The following is a 23478-nucleotide window of genomic DNA, read 5'->3' on the forward strand; positions in this document are numbered from 1 at the left end:
CAAATATCTTGAGTCATGTCCCTTGCTGTACATATTGATAGACGCCTGAGGGAGAGATCTAAGATTCCTCACTCTCAGGACATACTATCATATAAGATGGTGGCCTTCTCTGACACTTTAGGTAGAGAAACACTTGAGTTCATGTCTGGTGATGAACCAATGCAGCTGGGAAGAGCTACTCCTGCACCTGGTAATAAGAACTTTAGGCTTAACTACTTGCCATCTGGGCCATTTACCCCCTTCCTGACCAGGCCTAATTTTGCAAAACTGACATATCTCACTTTATGTGGTAATAACTTTGGAACGCCTTTACTTATCCAAGTCATTCAGAGATTGTTTTCTCGTGACACATTGTACTTCATGATAGTCATAAATTTGAGTCAAAATATTTCACCTTTATTTATGAAAAAAATCACAAATTTACCAAAAATTTAGAAAAATTTGCAATTTTCGAAATTTATATTTCTCTGCTTTTAAAACAGAAAGTAATACCTCATAAAATATTAATTACTTAACATTCTCCATATGTCTACTTTATGTTGGCATCATTTTGGAAATGTCATTTTATTTTGTTAGGACGTTAGAAGGCTTAGAAGTTTAGAAGCAATTCTTCAAATTTTTAAGAAAATTGGCAAAACCCACTTTTTAAGGACCAGTTCAGGTCTGAAGTCACTTTGTGGGGCCTACATAGTGGATACCCCCATAAATGACCCCATTGTAGAAACTACACCCCTCAAGTTACTTAAAACCGCTTTTACAAACTTTGTTAACCCTTTAGGCATTCCACAAGAATTAAAGGAAAATGGAGATCAAATTTTTAAATTTCACTTTTTTGGCAGATTTTCCATTTGAATCCAATTTTTTTTTTTAACACATCGATGATTAACAGCCAAACAAAACTCAATATTTATTACCCAGATTCTGCGGTTTACAGAAACACCCCACATGTGGTCATAAACTGCTGTATGGGCACACGGCAGAGCGCAAAAGAAAAGGAACTCCACATGGTTTTTAGATGCCATGTCCCATTTGAAGCCCCCTGATGCACCCTTACAGTAGAAACTCCCAAGAAGTGATCCCATTTTGGAAACTAGGGGATAAGGTGCCAGTTTAATTGCTACTATTTTTGGGTACATATGATTTTTTGATCATTCATTATAACACTTTATGCGGCAAGGTGACCAAAAAATTGGTTGTTTTAGCACAGTTTCTATTTATTTTTACAGCGTTCACCTGAGGGGTTCAGTCAAGTGACATTTTTATAGAGCAGATTGTTACGGACGTGGTGATACCTAATATGTATACTTTTTCTTATTTATTAAAGTTTTACACAATAATAGCATTTTTGAAATAAAAAAATTATGTTTTAATGTGTCCATGTTCTGAGAGCTATAGTTTTTTTTATTTTTTGAGAGATTTTTCTTATATAGGGGCTAATTTTTTGCGGGATGAGGTGACAGTTTTATTGGTACCATTTTGTGGGACATACGCGTTTTTGATCACTTGGTGTTGCAGTTTTTGTGATGTAAGGTGACAAAAATTGCTTGTTTTGACACAGTTTTTTTTTTTTTTTTTTTACGGTGTTCATCCGAGGGGTTAGGTCATGTGATATTTTTATAGAGCTGGTTTTTACGGACGCGGCAATACCTAATATGTATACTTTTTTTTATTTGTTTCACTTTAACACAATAATAGCATTTTTGAAACCAAAAAAATGATGTTTTAGTGTCTCCATGTTCTAAGAGCTATAGTTTTTTTATTTTTTGAGAGATTTTCTTATGTAGGGGCTCATTTTTTGCGGGATGAGGTGACTGTTTTATTGGTACCATTTTGTGGGACATACGCGTGTTTGATCACTTGGTGTTGCAGTTTTTGTGATGTAAGGTGACAAAAATTGCTTGTTTTGACAGTTTTTTTTTTTTTTTGTTTTTACGGTGTTCACCCGAGGGGTTAGGTCATGTGATATTTTTATAGAGCTGGTTTTAACGGACGCGGCAATACCTAATATGTATACTTTTTTTTATTTACAAGAATACAGCGGCTCACCCCCTCACGGTATGGATAAGGTGCTCACCCTCCGGTCCCACCCTCAGGACCTCAGAAAACAAGAGGAGGTGTAAGCAATATGAAGGGGCACACTCAGAAGGGAAACACAATGGTGGTAAAGAATAATGGACTTTATTAGTCTAAAAACATACCCCTAAAAATATATATAAAAACATACATATAGACACACATATAACTATGCAAATGGTTACAAATAATGTAAAGCAATAGTAGGGAGGGAATCCCTGTGGGTGTATTGAAGTCCCAAAATTCTATGTATACAACAGCGTGCCAGCAATGTCTTATAAATATACATGGATGCTAATAGTATGGCCGAAACCACAATGCACAATGTTTGTGCTGCACTGGATTCTGTAGCGTGCAATAAACACAACTGGTACCAAATGTCAGCTGAATCCAAAGTATTCACTTCACAGTGCAATTGATTTTGTATAGCTTATAATTGCTTCATAGATTCTGTAATGCTCACAAATGAGCGCGGTCTTACCCCTCTTCACTGCTCTCCGCAACGTTATGTCCAAGCGGCCGTGCACTCACAGCGTCCCACGTAATGTGCTGGCCGTACGTGGCGTCCCACGTGACCTGGTTGTACGGGGGACCGAGTAGACGCTTTGATGACGTCACTGTTAGGCTCTTCCAGCTTTTGAATTCAAGCAGGTTTTCTTGCTTTATTTCTTATTTCCTTTGGTTCCAGGCTTCCTTTTTATTTGTTTGTAATATTCCTACGCTCACCTTCTGTTTTTATGTTATTTAACTCACAAGGGCTGTATTGTTGTTTTTCAAAGAAGAGGTGAAGTGTGGTATACTATTTCAAAGAAGAGATGAAATGTAATACTGCAGCCTAGGGGAGCCGTCCGTCAGGGAGGGGAGATCACGGTGCCGATAGTCGGCCAAACCGCGATGTCCCATCTCCAACGGACAGCACCCCTTACAGGAACCCAAAAACCTCCATCTCAGCGTTCAGGCCTCTAGGGATAATTGTGTCGTATTCAAAAATTCTACGGGAATCCTGCCTCGACATATGTGCGATGTGGTTTCCCCCTCTCCACGGCTGTAAATTTCAGACCAGTTGGGTCACAATTATGTTTGATTTTAAAATGTTTGGATAATGAGTGGGTCTCTAGACCTTTCTTGATATTTGCCACATGTTCCGCTACTCTCTTTTTAAGCGTTCTTTTTCTCCTGCCTATATATTGTTTTCTGCAGTCGCACTGTAGCAAATATATCACATCTGTAGAGTCGCAGGTCAAGCACTCTTGTATCTCTACACTAAAGGAATTCACTGTAGACACTACTTTTGTGGGTTTTTTTCCGGAAAATTTGTAATTCTACAGTTAGCACATCTGCCACATTTGAAAAATCCATTCACTGTCAACAAATTGTATTTTTTCTGGCTCTCTTTTCTCACTTTGACAGTTGGAGCTATTTTTCCAGCTAAATTATTAGCCCCTGTATACGTGATCTTAGGTGCTTCACTTAACAGCGGACCTATCACCTTATCATTCAATAGGAGTCCCCAATGCTTCCGAATACTCTTTTCCATTATCCTATATTGGGAATTAAAGGGAAGAATGATCCTCAGCACCTCATCTCGTGGTTGGGGACGACTCGGCAAGAAAAAGTCTCCTCTCTCCATTTCCTTTACCTTCTCCAATGATTTATCGATTACATGGGCTGGGTAGTCCCTTTCCAATAATTGTTGTTTCAAGTCAGTGGCTTCCTCATCAAATTTGCCCTCGTCCGTACAGTTTCGCGTTAATCTACGGAACTGACTCGTTGGCACGTTTAGCAGCCACCGTGGAAGATGGCAACTAGCAAACCTAATGAAGCTATTTTTAGCCACTGTATTGCAGCACGTTTTTCAAGCCAGTGGCTAAAAATAGCTTCATTAGGTTTGCTAGTTGCCATCTTCCATGGTGGCTGCTAAACGTGCCAACGAGTCAGTTCCGTAGATTAACGCGAAACTGTACGGACGAGGGCAAATTTGATGAGGAAGCCACTGACTTGAAACAACAATTATTGGAAAGGGACTACCCAGCCCATGTAATCGATAAATCATTGGAGAAGGTAAAGGAAATGGAGAGAGGAGACTTTTTCTTGGCGAGTCGTCGCCAACCACGAGATGAGGTTCTGAGGATCATTCTTCCCTTTAATTCCCAATATAGGATAATGGAAAAGAGTATTCGGAAGCATTGGGGACTCCTATTGAATGATAAGGTGATAGGTCCGCTGTTAAGTGAAGCACCTAAGATCACGTATACACGGGCTAATAATTTAGCTGGAAAAATAGCTCCAACTGTCAAAGTGAGAAAAGAGAGCCAGAAAAAAGACAATTGGTTGACAGTGAATGGATTTTTCAAATGTGGCAGATGTGCTAACTGTAGAATTACGAATTTTCCGAAAAAAACAACACAAAAGTAGTGTCTACAGTGAATTCCTTTAGTGTAGAGATACAAGAGTGCTTGACCTGCGACTCTACAGATGTGATATATTTGCTACAGTGCAACTGCAGAAAACAATATATAGGCAGGAGAAAAAGAGAGTAGCGGAACATGTGGCAAATATCAAGAAAGGTCTAGAGACCCACTCATTATCCAAACATTTTAAAATCAAACATAATTGTGACCCAACTGGTCTGAAATTTACAGCCATTGAGAGGGTAAAAAAGGTGTGGAGAGGGGGAAACCACATCGCACATATGTCGAGGCAGGAATCCCGTAGAATTTTTGAATACAACACAATTATCCCCAGAGGCCTGAAAGCCGAGATGGAGGTTTTTGGGTTCCTGTAAGGGGTGCTGTCCGTTGGAGATGGGACATCGCGGTTTGGCCGACTATCGGCACCGTGATCTCCCCTCCCTGACGGACGGCTCCCCTAGGCTGCAGTATTAAATTTCACCTCTTCTTTGAAATAGTATACCACACTTCACCTCTTCTTTGAAAAACAACAATACAGCCCTTGTGAGTTAAATAACATAAAAACAGAAGGTAGGTCTCTACCTTTGAGGACAAATTGGACGTTTTGAGGCTAAAAACGCATATATGACCTAATTCACTTATGCGTTTTTGATGCGTTTTTTCTGAAAACGATTGCTAGACCTTGCAGTCTTCTCCCATATCTATTTTTAACTTTTAAGTGTTTTTAACATGAGTATTCAAATGTATGGGGTTATTTATTGTTTTATCTTATAAGATACATGCATGACTACTGAAATCCAGTCCAGAGATTATCTAATGCACAAAATAATGTGGGATTGTGGGTAACGATATCCCATTTATAAGGAGTGAGGATCCGCTCACTCAGTTGGCCACTGAGGAAGGGGCGTTAGACCCTGAAACGCGTCTTGCATTACAGAGTGAGCGTGGAAATATCACAAACAAAGAAAAAGGAAGCCTGGAACCAAAGGAAATAAAAAATAAAGCAAGAAAACCTGCTTGAATTCAAAAGCTGGAAGAGCAGTCGCCTAACAGTGACGTCATCAAAGCGTCTACTCGGTCCCCTGTACAACCAGGTCACGTGGGACGCCACTTACGGCCAGCACATCACGTGGGACGCTGTGAGTGCACGGCCGCTTGGACACAACGCTGCGGAGAGCAGTGAAGAGGGGTAAGACCGCGCTCATTTGTGAGCATTACAGAATCTATGAAGCAATTATAAGCTATACAAAATCAATTGCACTGTGAAGTGAATACTTTGGTTTCAGCTGACATTTGGTACCAGTTGTATTTATTGCACGCTACGGAATCCAGTGCAGCACAAACATTGTGCATTGTGGTTTCGGCCATACTATTAGCATCCACGTATATTTATAAGACATTGCTGGCACGCTGTTGTATACATAGAATTTTGGGACTTCAATACACCCACAGGGATTCCCTCCCTACTATTGCTTTACATTATTTGTAACCAATTGCATAGTTATATGTGTGTCTATATGTATGTTTTTATATATATTTTTAGGGGTATGTTTTTAGACTAATAAAGTCCATTATTCTTTACCACCATTGTTTTTCCATTCTGAGTGTGCCCCTTCATATTGCTTACACCTCCACTTTTTTTTATTTGTTTCACTTTAACACAATAATAGCATTTTTGAAACCAAAAAAATTATGTTTTAGTGTCTCCATGTTCTAAGAGCTATAGTTTTTTTCTTTTTTGAGAGATTTTCTTATGTAGGGGCTCATTTTTTGCGGGATGAGATGACTGTTTTATTGGTACCATTTTGTGGGACATACGCGTTTTTGATCACTTGGGGTTGCAGTTTTTGTGATGTAAGGTGACAAAAATTGCTTGTTTTGACACAGTTTTTTTTTTTTTACGGTGTTCACCCGAGGGGTTAGGTCATGTGATATTTTTATAGAGCTGGTTTTTACGGACGCGGCAATACCAAATATGTCTATTTTATTTTTTCTATTTTTAACATTTTTTTTTTATTCCTTACTTGGGGAATTTTTTTTTTTACATGTGAAACCTTTTTTTTATTTAATTTTTTCAACCCTTTTTATTTATTTTTTTATTTTACACTTTTTGTCCCCCATAAGGTCATAAAAGACCTCTGGGGGACATTTACTTCACTTTTTCTTTTTTTTTTTCACTGTTGATTACTCCTGTAACTGGGGCTGACATAGTAGCCCCAGTTACAGGAGAAATACACCCCCCCCAGAGAGGCTGTACAGCATAATTCAGCGCTGTACAGCCTCAGTGCAGGGCTGATCGAGGTCTCTGAAAGATCTAACACAGCTCCTGCACTCTCCGGTCACGGCGGTCACATGACCGCCGGGCCGGAACAGGAAGCGCATAGCGCTTCCTGCTCTGCATACACAGCGCTCTGTGAGCGCTGTGTATGCAGTGATCTAGAAGGCAGGGACACCTGGGCACTGTCCCTGCCTTCTCTCTGGGTTGCCCTGCTGTCACTGACAGCGGGCAACCCAATCAGCAGCTGCACGATTAGCGTGCAGCTGCAGTTTCTGAACGGACGTTCTGGAACGTCCATTCAGAAATAGAGATCCACCTCCCGGACGTTTATATCCTATGGGTGGACGGGAGGTGGTTAAGAAGAGACTCTGCTTTTTTTTGCGGAAAAAGGGAACATTTTGTTAACGTATGTCCTTATGTTCAGCGGCAGTGTGAAAAAGAAAAAAAAATGTGTTTAATTCTCATCTCACTCTTGGTAGTGTGGGTGGGGAATCTGAGAATTTACTTTTGTCATTTGCCGGTAGTACCCGATTTCTCCTGTCTGTCGACAGTGTGTATTGTCAGTGGGTTAACCTAGTTGATGGTCAGTTTGTCCGTAAGCATGGGTTGACAACAAGTGCATTAGGCAAAAATATTTCATTGTTTGCAATTGATTCCGCTCCACTCACACAGAAAGGTTTGTCAAAAATGGTGCAGGACATCCGTTTAAAAGTGGGTGATTTTCATCAAGAATCCATTTCGTGTTTTGTGCTGGAGAGTCTGCCTGCTCCCTTAGTGCTAGGTTTACCATGGTTAAGCAAACATAATCTTACCATCGATTGGCAAGCAAGACAGATTCTTAATTGGAGTGATTATTGCATAGGCAAGGTCTTGGCACATCGCTATCTGTTGTAACCACTAAAGTTGTACCTTAGTTTATTTCTGATTTTTTTTAATGTATTCTCTGAAAGTGGTAACCAGGAGTTACCTCCACATCAGGAGTATGATTGCCTGGTCAACCTTGTTCCCGGCACTAGGTTGCCCAAATCTCGGTTGTATAATCTTTTAGAACCCGAAAGAGCAGCCATGCGAGAATATATCACCGAGAGTTTGGCTAAAGGTCATATTAGACCATCCAAATCCCCAGTGGATGCAGGGTTCTTCTTTGTTAAGAAAAAGGACATTACTCTTAAGCCATGTTTGAACTTCCGTGAGCTTAAATCACATTACTATCCGTGATCCTTATCCCCTTCCTTTGATCCAGGATTTGTTCAGATTGTCAGTGCCAAGGTGTTTTTTAAGTTGGATTTGAGGGGGGCATATAATCTGGTAAAGATCAAGGAGGGGGACGAATGGATGGTGGCTTTTAATACCCCTGAAGGACATTTTGAGAATATGGTCATGCCTTTTGGGTTAACCAATGCCCCTGCGGTTTCTTCAACATTTCATCAATGACATCTTTCATATCTGGTGGGCAGGTTTGTAGTGGTGTATCTGGATGATATTCTAATTTATTCTCATGACATGGAGACGCATCAGGATCACATGAGACAAGTGTTGCAGATTCTAAGAGAGAATAAATTGTATGCCAAGTTGGAAAAGTGTGTATTTGCAGTTCAGGAAGTGCAATTCCTGGGTTACTTACGTGCATCTTCGTATTCGTTTTCGTATGGATCCAGAGAAGGTCCGTGCTGTGTTGGACTGGGATGGACCCAAAAATCTGAATAGCGCATATGCATTTTTTGGGGTTCACCAACTACTACCGTAAATTCATTTTAAACTACTCGACTGTAGTTAAACCTTTAACGGACATGACTAGGAAAGGTTCGGATGTCTCAGTCTGGTCTAATGAGGCATTACAAGCCTTTTCAGCGGTAAAAGAAATGTTTTGCTTCGGCTCCTATACTGGTGCAACCTGATGTGTCACAGCCATTCATTGTGAAAGTTGACGCATCCGAGGTAGGGGTAGGAGCAGTCTTGTTGCAGGGCCCTTCACCTAGTAAATGGCGCCCATGTGCTTTCTTCTTTAAGAAGCTCTCAACTGTTAAAAAAAAATTATGACGGTATTACCGATCACAAAAATCTGGCTTACCTGGAGTCGGCTAAACGTCTGAACCCAAGGCAGGCCAGATGGTTGTTGTTTTTGAATTTCATTGTCAACTATCGCCCTGGGGTTAAGAATGTCAAGGCGGACGATTTGTCGCGTAGCTTTCCTTAGGGGGTGATTCAGAAGATCCTGGTCAGATATTGGCTGAAGAGTTGGTAATATCTGCCCTTTAACCCAACATTGAGGAAGATGTGTGGGAGGCCCAGGAAGATGCACCGGAGTCCTATCCTCCAGGGAAGTTGTTTGTTCCTTCTGAATTACAACACAAGGTGTTTGAGGAACATCACTGTACAGTTCTTAGAGGACACCCTGGGAGCAGATCCACAGTCAATCTTATTTCCCATAGATTCTGGTGGCCGGGTTGCGTAAATGTGTTGAGGGCCATGTGCCAGCTTTTGGTACTTGTACACGTGCTAAGGTGACACATACTCGGCCTTCAGGATCTCTACTTCGGTTGTCCATCCCATCCCGACCTTGGACTCATTTGTCCATGGACTTTATCACTGGTTTGCAGAATTCCTCAGGAAAAACGGTGAATCTGTTGGTTGTTGATCGCTTCAGAAAGATGTCGCACTTTATAGCATTAGCAGGTCTACCTAATGCTAAAACTCTCACACAAGTGTTTGTCGATAAAATTGTGAAGTTACATGGTAGTCCCTCTGATGTGGTGTCTGATAGGGGACTCAGTTTGTTTCCAGATTCTGGAAGGCGTTCTGTACTCACCTGGGGTTACAATTGTCCTTTTCTTCAGCCTTTCATGCTCAGTCGAATGGACAGACTGAATGCACTAACTAGAATCTGGAGACTTATTTGAGATGTTTTGTTTCAGAGAATCAGGAGAAATAGTCTTCATTTTAGTCTTTGGCTGAGTTTGCCAGAAATAACCGTAGACAGGAGTCCACTGATAAGTCGCCGTTGTTTGGGGCATATGGGTTCCATCCACAGTTTGCAAAGTTTTCTGGTACTGAGACTTCTGGTATACCTGAGGAGGAAAGATTTTCCTCTTTGTCATCTATTTGGCAGAAAATTCAAAAAAATAAAAAAAATGGGCAACAAGTATAAACGGATGGCTGACAAGAGACGTATGAGTGGTCCGGACCTGAGAGTGGGTGATTCTGTGTGTCTGTTCACAAGAAATATTAAGTTGAAGGTACCTTCTTGGAATTTGGGTCCAAGGTTTATTGGTCCATATAAGATCTCTGACATTATTAACCAGGTAGACTATCGTCTTAAATCTACCTTGCCGAGGGGTAGGTGTTCCGCAATATAGCGCTTTTTTGAGGAAAGTGCAGACGACAAAAGAGTGGTAGTTTGCAACCTGTGCAGTACCAAAATGAGCCGGGGCGTGAACACTAGCAACCTCACCACCCCCAGCATGATCCGCCACATGGCATCCGAGCACCTTAATAAGTGGGTCGAACGCCTGGGTCCACAATCTGGGTCTGCGGGTGACACCACTGCCTCCTCTTCCCCTGTGTTACGCACTGCTGGCCAATCCCCTGTCGAAGGCACAAGCCCGGATGCCCCTCGCCCTGCATCTTCGCATGAACCATCAGCAACAACATCCACTTCCCTGTTCGAGCGCAGCGTCCAAATGTCCATAACACAGTCATTTGAACGCAAGCGCAAATACCCACCCACAGGCCATAGCACTTTCCAAATTACTGACCCTTGAAATGTTGCCATTTAGGCTTGTGGACACTGAGGCCTTCCACAGCCCGATGTCGGCGGCCGTCCCTCGGTACACAGTCCTCAGCCACCACTATTTTTCATGGTGTGCCATACCCGCTTTACACCAGCATGTGTCCCAGAACATCAATCGTTCCCTGACCAAGGTAGTTACTGGGAAGTTCCACTTAACCATGGACACATGGACAAGTGCTGGTGGCAAGGGACGCTACATTTCCCTGACCGCACACTGGGTGAATGTTGTGGAGGCTGGGAGTGAGTCGTACCTTGGAATGGCACAGGTGCTACCCACGCCCAGGATTGTGGGCCCTATGTCCATCAGGGTCTCTGCCAGCAGCAATGTTACTGGCTCCAACCCCCATTTCTCCTCCTCCGCCGCCTCCTCCTCCACTTCCACCTCCAGCAGCAGTCAGTCATCAGTCGCTAGCTGGAAGCAGTGTAGCACTGCTGAGGGTAAGTGTCAACAAGTCGTGCTGAAGCTGATCTGCTTAGGGGACAAACAGCACACCGTCGCAGAGCTGTGGCAGGGTATAAGGGACCATTTCCGCAAGTCATCCACAGCTTCAGCCAGTCTGTCAATGCTGCAGTCGTGTGACGTGAGCACGCGATGGAACTCCACGTTCTATATGTTGGCCAGGCTTTGTGAGCAGCAGAGGGCAGTTGTGGAATACTAGCTGCAACATGGTCATCACCTTTTCGAGTCAACTGCCACTATTCACAAGCGAGGAGTGAGCATTGATGTCAGACCTCTGTGAGGTTTTAAAAAACTTTGATGAATCCACACAGATGGTTAGTGGCGATAACGCTATTATCAGCATAACCATCCCACTGCTGTGTCTACTCAAACGATCGCTGTTCACAATTAAGGATGACGCTCTGAATGTGGCAGACGAGGAAATAGGGGAGGACATTACACAAGGTGATAGCCAGCCCACCCTCAGTTTGTCTTCTCAGCGCGAATTGGACCATGAAGAAGAGGAGGAGGAGAAGCTAGAGACAGTTGCCATTGCTACAGAGGGTAGTACCCATGGAACTTTAATTCCATCTGTTCAGCGTAGAAGGGCAGAAGAGGAGGAGGAGGATGAGGAGATGGAGAGTCATCCTGATATCGACATCGACGTCTTGAATGTTGGTACTCAGGCACACATGGCTGACTTCATGTTAGGCTGGATTACTGGGTGTTGACCCTTCTCGACCCATGCTACAAATAGAACTTCCCATCTATCATTCCTGTGGTGGAGAGGACGAGTAAAACGGTGCAATACCAGAAGGTACTTGTTGAGAGATTGCTCCAAAATTTGCCATCTGACAACGCGGCCGGCAGAGTCCGTAGTTCCTTAGGAAACCGAGGAATGGAGACAAGGGGAACACACAGCAGTTCCAACAAAGGCAGGGCAACACTCTCCAAGGCATGGGACACTTTCATGACACCCCGCCAGCAACCTCACCCTGAAGTGCGGCTTAGTGGTACAAGGAGGGAAAAGTTTTGGAAGATGGTAAAGGAATATATAGAAGACCATGTCAGCATCCTAAATGATCCCTCAGTGCCTTACAACTACTGGGTGTCCAAGCTGGACACGTGGCACAAACTTGCACTCTATGCCTTGGTGGTGCTGGCCTGCCCTGCCGCCTGTCTGAGCGTGTATTTAGTGCTGGTGGCATTATAACAGATCAGCGTATCCGCTTGTGTGGAGAGATTGACTCAGATAAAAATGAACAAGGCCTGGATTGCTCCTGACTTCTCAACTCCACCAGAGGAGAGCTGAGCTGATGATACAACATAAAGGCAATTTCAATCATTTATATTGTACTCAATCTAATGTAGTGTATTCCCAAGCACCTTTTCCACCACAAAAAAAAAAAAATAATGAGTATATGGTTGAATCTTGTTTTCTCCTTCTCATCCAGATTGTATATATTCCCCACACTCAAATTTTTTTTTATAGGGTCAGCTCAACTGCAGGCCCTCAACTCAAATTTTTAGAGCATCAGCTGTACAGCATGCACTCACGTATAATGTTTTAGAGCGTCATTTGAACAGCATGCACTTGCATATAATGTTTTAGAGCATCAGCTCACCTGCAGGTACTCGTAAATAATGTTTTACAGGGTCAGCTCACCTGCAGGCCCTCGCATATAATGTTTTACAGGGTCAGCTCACCTGCAGGCCCTCGCATATAATGTTTTACAGGGTCAGCTCAACTGCAGGCCCTTGCATATAATGTTTTACAGGGTCAGCTCACCTGCAGGCCCACGCATATAATGCTTTACAGGGCCGGCGCTATAATAAGGCAGACCAAGCAGCTGCCTGAGGGCGCAGAGAAAGGGGGGGCGTCGGGGCTGAAAAATTAAACCTAAAAAAAAAAACAGGCAAACTTGCGCCACCGGCCGCCCACCCGCCCCAGCCTGCGTGTGTGCCGTGCGGCCCCGGCCCTCACTCACAGAACGGCGGCGGGCGGCAGCAACTGGAGCGGAGGTCTGAAGACTGGAGCCAGACTGGAGCGGAGCTGTTGGTGACTGTGTGAGTCTGTGACAGTGACAGACAGTGACTCACACAGCCAGGCCCAGACAGATGGACTGCCGACTGCCGGTGGCACTGGTAGGTGATCATTGAGCCTTGAGGGGGAGAAAAGTGACATGGACGGAGCAGGGGGAGAAAAGTGACATGGACGGAGCAGGGGGAGAAAAGTGACATGGACGGAGCAGGGGGAGAAAAGTGACATGGACGGAGCAGGGGGAGAAAAGTGACATGGACGGAGCAGGGGGAGAAAAGTGACATGGACGGAGCAGGGGGAGAAAAGTGACATGGACGGAGCAGGGGGAGAAAAGTGACATGGACAGAGGGGGAGAAATGTAACATGGACGGACGGGGAGAAATGTAACATGGACGGAGGGGGAGAAATGTGACACATCATCGCCCCTCCGTGTCACATTTCTCCCCCCTCCGTGTCACATTTCTCCCCCCTCCGTGTCACATTTCTCATCTCACCCCATGTCACATTTATTTTCTCCCCCTCCATGACACTTTTCAGGTTATCTAGAGTCACCAATGCGGCAGCAGGCCTTCGCCCCTAAGGTTTTAGATGGTCAGAACAGCAGGCCCTTGCGCCAAATGTTTTTGAGGGTCACCAGCAGGCAATCAATCATAATTTTTCAAGGGTGTGTATGATGCCCTCCTTTATGTGTAACAAAGGGTGCTTTGGAGTGCCGATTCCTTGTAATTTTTGGCAGCCGTTTCACTAAGTGCATAGGCTTTACGAGTGTAGGAGTCCCACTACCTGAACAATTGGACCACAATGTGAATAAGGCCCTCCTTTAATGTTATATACAGGCTGTTTCGGAGTGCCTCTTGCTTGTAATTTTTTGCAGCACTTGCACTTTATATACAATTGAATATACAGGAAAGAATGTTTCCTAACAATTTTTCCTGTAAAATAGATTTTTTGGGGGGTTTTGTGCATATTTTTGTCAGTCTGTAAAAGTGGCGTACAACTCGGACAACATGGTTCCCAGCAGCGACCTGGGAGTCCAAGATGCATCCAGACATCGTCCCCATGCGGTTCCCGATCCATTTCGGAGGTGTTTGTCACTTTCTGACCTTTTCCAATGGACAATGCCTGGTTGTCTCCCATTGACTTCCATTATACTCGGGTGCTCGGCTGAGCACATGCATATAGCAATGTGTTCGGGCCGAACACCCGAATACTTTGGTGCTCGATCATCACTAGTAATTTTACATTTTCACAGCCAAGTATTTCTGAAATCTATGAAACGCTTGTTGGGCCAAAGCGCTCACTCTGCCTCTCGATACATTTTTTGAGGGGTGTAGTTTCCCAAATGGGGTTATTTTTTGTGGGTTCCTTTTTAGGGAAGCTCAGGTGGGAAATGGCCCCTGAAAGTTATTCCAGCAAAATCTGCCCTCCAAAAACCATATGGAGCTTCTTGCCTTCTGAGCACTGCAGTGTGCCCATGTAGAGGTTTATGATGACATATGGGGGGGTATGTAAACTGCAGAATCAGGGTAATACATTTTGAGGATCATTTTGTTGTTAACCTTTGCTGTGTTACAGAAAAAAATGGATTAAAATGAAACACCTAAAGGGTTAAAAACGTTTGTAAAATCAGTTTTGAATAACTTGAGGGGTGTAGTTTCTAAAATGGGATAATTTATGAGTGGTTTATATTATGTAAGACCCTCACAGTGACTTCAGAACTCAATAGGTTCTTAAAAAAGTCGGTTTTGAAAATCTTATGGAAAATTTGAAAAATGACTTATAAAGTTCTAAGCCTTCTAACATCCTATAAAATAAAATGTCATTTACAGATCTGCAAAATGATGCTTGGTCACGAAGGCGAAAAATGGCTAGGTCCTGGGGCTAAGAAGGGCCATGCTATAGAATCAAAGGCCTTAGCTGTGTCTAAAGAGACAATAGCCCAAACCGCCTCCTGTCTACCTCCAATCCGAACAATTACCTGGACCAGTCAGATATTATCGGGTGTCAATTTGCCAAGTATAAACTCAGACTGATCCAGATTGATGACCGAGAGAATAACTTTAATTAGTGGCGTCACCAGAATTCTAGTGAGGATTTTATAGTCTGCATTAAAAACAGAAAAGGGACGATCAGCACCACCGTCTGATGGGTCCTTGTCAGGTTTTAAAAGGAGCACAACAGTCCAGTGGAGTGCCTAAGGTGTTTGGCACCCCACCCCAAATATTGTACCCCCTCATTGTACAACCTTCACAGTAGTTTTGTCCAGATATGTGCCCCCTCACGGTAGTTATGTCCATATTGTCCCTTCTCACAGTATTTATTTGTACAACTTTCGCAGTAGTCAAGCCCACATTGTGTTCCCTTAACAGTTGTAATGCCCTCTTTGTGCCTCTTTCAAAGTAGTTAAGCCCTCACTGTGCCCCCATAACAGATGCCCTGACAGTAGTAATACCCTTTGTGCTCCTTCACAGTAGTAATACCCATTATAGAAACATAGAAACATAGAATGTGTCGGCAGATAAGAACCATTTGGCCCATCTAGTCTGCCCAATATATCTGAATCCTATGGATAGCCCCTGGTCCTATCTTATATGAAGGATAGCCTTATGCCTATCCCATGCATGCTTAAACCCCTTCACTGTATTTGCAGCTACCACTTCTGCAGGAAGGCTATTCCATGCATCCACTACTCTCTCAGTAAAGTAATACTTCCTTATATTACTTTTAAAACTTTGCCCCTCTAATTTAAAACTGTGTCCTCTTGTGGTAGTTTTTCTTCTTTTAAATATGCTCTCCTCCTTTACCGAGTTGATTCCCTTTATGTATTTAAAAGTTTCTATCATATCCCCTCTGTCTCGTCTTTCTTCCAAGCTATACATGTTAAGGTCCTTTAACCTTTCCTGGTAAGTTTTATCCTGCAATCCATGTACTAGTTTAGTAGCTCTTCTCTGAACTCTCTCTAGAGTATCTATATCCTTCTGGAGATATGGCCTCCAGTACTGCGCACAATACTCCAAGTGAGGTCTCACCAGTGTTCTGTACAGCGGCATAAGCACTTCACTCTTTCTACTGCTTAAACCTCTCCCTATACATCCAAGCATTCTGCTGGCATTTCGTGCTGCTCTATTACATTGTCATCCCACCTTTAAGTCTTCTGAAATAATTACTCCTAAATCCCTTTCCTCAGATACTGAGGTCAGGACTGTGTCAAATATTCTATATTCTGCCCTTGGGTTTTTACGCCCCAGGTGCATTATCTTGCACTTATCCACATTAAATTTCAGTTGCCAGAGTTCTGACCATTCCTCTAGTTTTCCTAAATCCTTTTCCATTTGGCGTTTCCCTCCAGGAACATCAACCCTGTTACATATCTTTGTGTCATCAGCAAAAAGACAAACCTTACCATCGAGGCCTTTTGCAATATCACTTATGAAGATATTAAACAAAATTGGTCCCAGTACAGATCCCTGTGGAACCCCACTGGTAACATGACCTTGTTTTGAATGTTCTCCATTGACTACAACCCTCTGCTGTCTGTCACTCAGCCACTGCCTAATCCACTCAACAATATGGGAGTCCATGCTCAATGACTGCAGTTTATTGATAAGTCTTCTATGTGGGACAGTGTCAAAAGCCTTACTAAAATCTAGATATGCGATGTCTACTGCACCTCCACCGTCTATTATTTTAGTCACCCAGTCAAAAAAATCTATAAGATTTGTTTGACATGATCTCCCTGAAGTAAACCCATGTTGTTTTTCATCTTGCAATCCATGGAATTTAGATGTTCCACAATCCTGTCTTTTAATAGGGTTTCCATTAATTTGCCTACTATTGATGTCAGACTCACTGGTCTATAGTTGCTCGATTCCTCCCTACTACCTTTCTTGTGAATGGGCACGACATTTGCCAATTTCCAATCTTCCAGGACGACTCCTGTTACTAATGATTGGTTAAATAAATCTGTTAGCGGTTTTGCCAGCTCACCACTAAGCTCTTTTAATAAATTTGGGTGTATCTCATCAGGCCCCTGTGACTTATTTGTCTTCACCTTAGACAGCAAACTTAGAACATCTTCCTCTGTAAAGATACATGCATCAAATGATTTATTAGTCATCCTTTCTAGTGGAGGTCCTTCTCCTTTTTCTTTTGTAAAAACTGAACAGAAGTATTCATTAAGGCAGTCGGCTAGCCCTTTATTCTCTTCTACATCCCTTCAGTCCTTTGTTTTTAATTTAGTTATTCCTTGTTTTAATTTCCTTTTTTCATTTATATATCTGAAGAATGTCTTATCCCCTTTTTTCATAGACTGAGCTAGTTTTTCTTCTGCCTGCGCTTTAGAAGTTCTTATAACTTGCTTGGCCCCTCTCTGCCTAATCTTGTAGATTTCCTTATCTTCATTGCTCTGGGTTTTTTTATAATTACAAAATGCTAGCTTTTTATTTTTAATGATTTGGGCCACTTCTGCTGAGTACCACAGTGGTCTCTTCCTTTTTTTGCTTTTACTGACAAGTCTAATGCAATTTTCTGTTGCCTTCAATAATGCACCTTTTAAGTAGTCCCATTTCTCCTGGACTCCATGTAATCCGTTCCAGTCTGATAAGGACTCATTTATGACTAATTTCATTTTTGAAAAGTCTGTTTTTCTAAAATCTAAAACTTTTGTTTTTGTGTGGTGGGACTCTTTCACAGTTCTTATATTAAACCACACTGACTGGTGATCACTAGATCCCAAGGTTTCGCCTACAATGACATCATATACCGAATCCCCATTTGTGAATACCAAATCCAAAATGGCCTCCCTCCGGGTATGCCCCCTTCACAGTAGTAATGCCCACTATGTGCCCCATAATAGTTATGCCCACCCTTCACAGGATTAATCCCCTCTGTGCCCCCAAACTTCATAATAATAATGCCCCTAGTGCCCCCTCCACAGTAGTAATGCCCTCTGTGCCCCTTTATAGTAGTAATACCCTCTGTGGCCCCTCCGTGTTAAAAAAAACAAAACAAAAACACAGTAACTAATCACGTTGTTCCGTTCCTTAAGCGCCCATCACTTCATCCCTCTCACCTCTGCAGACACAGTTTGCTCTAGAGCACTGTGTGGGAGGAGCACAGGCAGATTCCTGGGCTGCAGGCTCCTCCCACACAGGTCGGCAGCTCGATCTGTGTCTGCAGGCTGAATGGTGGAGTAGGGAGCAGAAAGCTTCCTGCTTCATCATTCAGTGCGGGAGAGACAGAGCGTGGGGAGCCGAGTTACAGGACTCCATAAATATATATGGAAGTGCTCATTGCTTCTGGCCTCTGACACGCAGCACCCCCCCTCCCCCCCTTTAGCTTGACACTGTTGAACAGTGGCACTCGTTAAGGAAGAATCGGCAATAATGAAACCAAAAAAGTTATAAGTGATGATGCAAGCTGAGTTAGCAGTAAAAACATTAACATAAGAAAATAATGTAAACACAAGACAGCAGATAAAACCTGTGTGTCTAGTCTTCACCCTCCCCCCCAGCATGCCAAAAGCCGCAAGCCAAACATCATTTCAAGCAAGCCTCCAAACACTGAAGTGAAAAGGATAATGGGCCAGATACCCAGGGAGGCCCACTTGTAGCAATCCTCCAGCACGACAACCTAAAGTTCGGTAAGGCTCTAGACAAAAGGACCCATAACATCAAATTAAAGCTGTAAAGAGCAATAAAGGTTTAAGAACAGGTACATTATGTGACAATGAACATGAGTGGTGGACAACAAAGAACTATCGTTTCACCAAGGAAGGACAGGTATAATCACAGGATAATAGCTCATGTGTCCTGCAGTCCACAATCATAGAGCACAAAATATAAGCTTGAGAAATCCTATCAGCAACATGGATAACTAGGGTGAAGCACCAACTATTCAGAAGCTTCTACGGAAGACCATTTGCTCTTCGTGAATGATATGTAGCTTCGCTGGTTAAAAAATATTCGATTTTGTAGTTCCAAAAATCAGAAAACAGACACTTTTGCATTATTATAACTGATCTCAGGCATCTTTCTGGCCAGCTGAAGAATTTTGTCTTTCTCCTTCCAGTTGAGCATTACAGCCAGGACCGAATGCAGACGAGCCCCAGGCGGGGGGGTCGGGAAGGTACATGGTGCACCCTCTCCACCTCAAACGCCCCCAAAAAGGTGGCCTCTGGAAACAGACCCTTAATCCATTGTTTAATAAATTCATCAGCTATTTAAACAGAGTTAGAGGTAGGTGGAGCGTCTTTAAAAATGATTTTAGGAATTTAGGTCAAAAGCTTAGGGCAAGGACCTCAAAGGTAGTGTTTTCCGAAAAAACTACCTGTATCATGGAGATTAGGGAGGTTAACAAATTATATCGTAGGGATGGGCTGCACCTCAATGGGGAAGGGGCAGCTGTGTTGGGAGAGAAGATGCCTAAAAGGTTTGGAGGAGTGTTTAAACTAAAGACTGGGGGGGAGGGTAATTACATTACAGGATGGGAAGATAGTGCAGATAGAGACCGGGGGCGAGGTAATGGAACTAAGGGAGGAATGGAAGGAGGGACTAGAACAGTTCAGAAGAAAAGGTGTAGGGTAAAAAATATACATAAACCTCTTAATTGTATGTATATTAATACCAGTAGCCTGACTAATAAAACATGAAACTGGAATTAGTGATGTGTGAGGAGGATTATGATATAGTGGGAATAACTGAACATGGCTGGATGATATGACTGGGAAGTTAATGTAAAAAGTTAGTCTGTTTAGAAAGGATCGCTAAAACCGGAGAGGGGGGAGGGGTCTGTCTTTATGTAAAGTCCTGTCTAAAGCCCATAGTCCGAGAAGATATAAGTGAGGAACATGTGGAGTTACTGTGGGTAGAAATACATGGAGGCAAAAACAATAATAAAATACTAATAGGAGTTTATTATAAACCACCTAATATACTAGAGTCCACAGAAAATCTACTACTTAGGCCTCATGCACACAACCGTTTTTTTTTTTACGGTCCGCAAAACGGGGTTCTGTTGGTCCGTGACCGTTTTTTCGTCCGTGGGTCTTCCTTAATTTTTGGAGGATCCACGGACATGAAAAAAAAGTCGTTTTGGTGTCCGCCTGGCTGTGCGGAGCCAAACGGATCCGTCCTGAATTACAATGCAAGTCAATGGGGACGGATCCGTTTGACGTTGACACAATATGGTGCAATTTCAAACGGATCCGTCCCCCATTGACTTTCAATGTAAAGTCAGGAGTTAATATACCATAGGATCGGAGTTTTCTCCAATCCGATGGTATATTTTAACTTGAAGCGTCCCCATCACCATGGGAACGCCTCTATGTTAGAATATACTGTCAGATATGAGTTACATAGTAAAATGGTGATGGGGACGCTTCTAGTTAGAATATACTACAAACTGTGTACATGACTGCCCCCTGCTGCCTGGCAGCACCCGATCTCTTACAGGGGGCCGTGATCAGCATAATTAACCCCTCAGGTGCCGCACCTGAAGGGGTTAATTGTGCGTATCATAGCCCCCAGTAAGAGATCCGGGGCTGCCAGGCAGCAGGGGGCAGACCCCCCTCCCTCCCCAGTTTAAATTTCATTGGTGGCCAGTGCGGCCCCCCCCCCTTCACCCTCCCTCTATTGCATTAATAACATTGGTGGCAGTGTGCGGCCTCCCTTCTCCCCCCCCCCCCCCCCCCCCCGATCATTGGTGGCAGCAGAGTTCCGATCGGAGCCCCAGCGATTAAACTGGGACTCCGATCGGAAGTCTATGCCAGCCTCAGTGCCTCATCACATCTCCTGCCACAGTGCGCCGTGATTTGCCAGCCACACTGCCTCAACACATTAGAAGCCATAATGCCCCCTGACTATACCAGCCATGATTCCTCATCAAATTTACAGCCACAGTGCCCCCTGACTTTGCTAGCCAGATTGCCTCATCACATTAGCAGCCATAATTCCCTCTCACTATGCCAGTCTCAATGCCACCTGGCAACCACAGTGTCTCATCACATTGCAAGCCACAGTGTTTAATCACAGTGCCCGCTGACTACGCTAGCCACAGAGCACCATCATAAGTAGGGCCAGTTCACACCACGTATTCTCTCCCCCCCCCCCCCATCATTGGTGGCAGCGGAGTTCCGATCGGAGTCCCAGTTTAACCGCTGGGGCTCCGATCGGTAACCATGGCAACCCCAGGACGCTACTGCAGTCCTGGTTGCCATGGTTACTTAGCAATAGTAGAAACATCATACTTACCTGCTGGCTGCTGCGATGTCTGTTTCCGGCCGGGAGCTCCTCCTACTGGTAAGTGACAGCAATGCGCCGCACAGACCTGTCACTTACCAGTAGGAGGAGCTCCCGGCCGGAAACAGACATCGCAGCAGCCAGCAGGTAAGTATGATGCTTCTACTATTGCTAAGTAACCATGGCAACCAGGACTGCAGTAGCGTCCCGGTTGCCATGGTTACCGATCGGAGCCCCAGCGGTTAAACTTGGACTCCGATCGGAACTCCGCTGCCACCAATGATGGGGAGGGGGGGGGGGGGGAGAGAAAAAGTGGTGTGAACTGGCCCTACTTATGATAGTGCTCTGTGGCTAGCGTAGTCAGTGGGCACTGTGATTAAACACTGTGGCTTGCAATGTGATGAGACACTGTGGTTGCCAGGTGGCATTGAGACTGGCATAGTGAGAGGGAATTATGGCTGCTAATGTGATGAGGCAGTGTGGCTGGCATAGACTTCCGATCGGAGTCCCAGTTTAATCGCTGGGGCTCCGATCGGAACTCTGCTGCCACCAATGATCGGGGAGGGGGGGGGGGAGAAGGGAGGCCGCACACTGCCACCAATGTTATTAATGCAATAGAGGGAGGGGGGGCAGGGCGAGGCCGCACACTGTGCCACCAATGATATTCAAACTGGGGAGGGGGGGTCTGCCCCCTGCTGCCTGGCAGCCCCGGATCTCTTACAGGGGGCTATGATACGCACAATTAACCCCTTCAGGTGCAGCACCTGAGGGGTTAATTGTACGGATCACAGCCCCCTGTAAGAGATCGGGTGCTGCCAGGCAGCAGGGGGCAGTCATGTACACAGTTCGTAGTATATTCTAACTAGAAGCGTCCCCATCACTATGGGAACGCCTCTGTGTTAGAATATACTGTCGGTTCTGAGTTTTCACGAAGTGAAAACTCAGCTCCGAAAAAGCTTTTATGCAGACGGATCTTTGGATCCGTCTATATGAAAGTAACCTACGGCCACGGATCACGGACACTGATGCCAATCTTGTGTGCATCTGTGTTCTTTCACGGACCCATTGACTTGAATGGGTCCGTGAACCGTTGTCCGCCAAAAAAATAGGACAGGTCATATTTTTTTGACGGACAGGATACACGGATCACGGTCTCGGCTGCAAAACAGTGCATTTTCCGATTTTTCCACGGACCCATTGAAAGTCAATGGGTCCGCGAAAAAAAACGGAAAACGGCACAACGGCCACGGATGCACACAACGGTCGTGTGCATGAGGCCTAATCGAGATAGACGAGGCAGCAGATCATAATGAGGTCGTTATTATGGGGGACTTCAACTACCCAGATATAGACTGGGAAACTGAAATCTGTACATCTCCTAAAGGAAACAGGTTCTTAGCAATAACCAAAGACAATTACCTTTCCCAACTGGTTCAGGACCCGACTAGAGGGACAGCCATACTGGACTTCGTATTAACCAATAGCCCTGACAGAACAACAGATGTGCAGGTCGAGGGACATCTGGGAAATAGTGATCATAAAGTAATAACCTTCCAATTGTCATTCAAAAGAGTGTTTCTTCAGGGAGGAACAAAAATACTGACCTTTAAAAAAGCTAAATTTAGCCAACTAAGAGAGGTCATAGGCCAAACTAACTTGGACAAAGTCCTCAAAAATAAAAATACAGCCACAAAATGGGATATTTTTAAAAGCATCCTAAAATCTAATTGTGAGAGGTACATACATTATGGGAATAAAAGTTTAAGAAACAAGAAAAAAAACTATGTGGATAAATAAAAATGTAAAGAAAGCAATAAATGACAAAAATAAAGCATTTAAAATCACTAAAAAACAGGAGGGTAGCGAGGAAGCACTGAAAAACTATAAAGAAAAAAATAAAATATGTAAAAATCAAATAAAAGCAGCCAAACTAGAGACAGAGATTAATTGCAATAGAGAGCAAAACTAACCCTAAAATGTTCTTCAATTATATAAATGGTAAAGTATAATTCTGAAGTTGTCGGCCCTTTACAGAGTAATGAGGGGGAAGAAGTAGAGAGCAATGAGGAGAAGCAAAGCTATTAAATATTTTTTTCTCCACTGTATTCACTAAGGGAAATAAACTGTCAGATGATATGCAGAATGTAAAAGTAAATTCCCTATTAAAAGTGCCCTGTCTGACGCAGGAAGAAGTACAGCGGCGTCTTAA

The 23478-nt window shown here is 43.7% G+C and overlaps 1 protein-coding gene across 2 annotated transcripts in view; it reads right to left on the reverse strand.

Annotated features, from left to right (window-relative positions):
* The window catches only part of MTRR (5-methyltetrahydrofolate-homocysteine methyltransferase reductase), a 1123497-nt gene that overhangs the window by 844305 nt on the left and 255714 nt on the right, over positions 1-23478 (reverse strand). The gene's annotated exons all lie outside the window — the stretch shown is intronic.

The sequence above is a fragment of the Bufo bufo genome, chromosome 5, assembly GCF_905171765.1.
Source record: "Bufo bufo chromosome 5, aBufBuf1.1, whole genome shotgun sequence".
NCBI lineage: Eukaryota > Metazoa > Chordata > Amphibia > Anura > Bufonidae > Bufo > Bufo bufo.